We start from the raw sequence: 1,877 nt of genomic DNA on the forward strand, positions 1-1,877 counted from the left end.
ATAATTGGTCTTATTTGTGGTATTAAAGAATAAAATTTAATTTATTTAATTTATTTAATATAAATATTTAAGTAATTAAAGTAGAATATGAAGAATCAATTCATTAGAAGTAAGCGATTTTTACTATGGGTTGGTTTAAGAGACCATTTCTTTCATTTCAGACATCTAATGAAAAGAGTATTATGGAGATAATTATTTTAAATTGACGATTTAATGTTATAAGTTAACTAATTCTTTATATATTTTTTACTCATTGAGTAAAGTGATTAAAATTTGTTCTTTCAATAACGATAGGCATAAATCTATGATAAGCTCCACAAATTTCAGAACATTGACCAAAGTATAAACCGGGTCGATGTGAGATTATTGATATTTGATTAATTCGTCCGGGGGTTGCATCTATTTTAATTCCTAATGAGGGTACAGTTCATGAGTGGATTACATCTATTGAGGTAACTAGTAATCGAATAGGGGTTTTAAATGGAATTACAGTTCGATTATCAACATCTAATAATCGAAATTGATTTATAGATTCAATTGCTTTAATTATATATGAATCAAATATGATATTATTAAATTCAGGATATTCGTATCTTCAATATCATTGGTGACCAATAGATTTAATTGTATAGTAGGTAGGATTTCATAGTTCATCAATAAAATATAGAGTTTTTAATGAAGGAACTGCAATAATTATAAGTATAATTATGGGAGTAACTGTTCATAAAATTTCAATATTATTATTTTTTAAAAGATTGATATTATAGAATTTATTATTTAAGATGAAGTATATAATATAAATTGTAAGGGCGGTAATTATAGAAAGAGAAATTATGGTAAAATTATAGAAATAGATTAGGTTGTCTGCAAAGGGGGAGTTAGGATCTTGAAAGGAAAATATTTTTCAAGTTGCAATAATATATATATATATTTAAAGTTAGGATGAGTATATGATATATATATATTTAATAAAAAATGAATTTTATATATGAGGTTTAAACTCATTGCACTTAGGTCTGCCATATTAAAAGTTTTTAATAAATTTTAGGATAATGGGTAATTCTACAAAGGAGTGATTTAATGGAGGATAATTATTTAGTCATTCTATTGAAGATTGATTAAATTTAAATAAAATGATTCGTTTTAATATAAAACTTTCTATAATAATGAAAATTAATAAAATTATTCTATTAAATGAGATAATAGATCCAATAGAAGATATAATATTTCATGAATAATAAGCATCAGGATAATCAGAGTAACGTCGTGGTATTCCTATTAGACCTAAAAAGTGTTGAGGGAAAAAAGTTATGTTAACTCCAATGAATATTATAATAAATTGAAGATTTAGAAGTTTTTTATTAAGGGAAAGACCAGTAAAAATTGGGAATCAATGAATTAATCTAGCGATAATGGCGAATACTGCTCCTATTGATAGAACATAATGAAAATGTCCAATTACATAATAAGTATCATGTAATATAATATCAATAGATGAATTAGATAATATAATTCCTGTTAATCCTCCAAGAGTAAATAAAAAGACAAAACCTAGAGATCATGTAATTGAAGGATTTAGAATTATTTTTGATCCGCAGTAAGTTGCTAATCACCTAAAAACTTTAATTCCAGTTGGTACAGCAATAATTATTGTGGCGGAAGTGAAATATGCTCGTGTATCAACATCTAATCCAACTGTAAATATGTGATGGGCTCAAACAATAAAACCAAGAAAGCCAATTCCAAGTATTGCGTAAATTATTCTAAGATTACCAAAAATTTCTTTTTTTCCACTTTCATTAAAAATAATATGTGAAATTAGGCCAAATCCTGGTAAGATTAAAATATATACTTCTGGGTGGCCAAAAAATCAAAAT

General features: G+C 25.3%; 1 pseudogene; it reads right to left on the reverse strand.

Annotated features, from left to right (window-relative positions):
- Window positions 1–29: 29 nt before the first annotated feature.
- Window positions 30–916, reverse strand: LOC144477825 (cytochrome c oxidase subunit 2-like; annotated as a pseudogene).
- Window positions 917–1,877: the final 961 nt, after the last annotated feature.

Source organism: Augochlora pura, unplaced genomic scaffold (genome assembly GCF_028453695.1).
Source record: "Augochlora pura isolate Apur16 unplaced genomic scaffold, APUR_v2.2.1 APUR_unplaced_4103, whole genome shotgun sequence".
In the NCBI taxonomy this organism is placed as follows: domain Eukaryota; kingdom Metazoa; phylum Arthropoda; class Insecta; order Hymenoptera; family Halictidae; genus Augochlora; species Augochlora pura.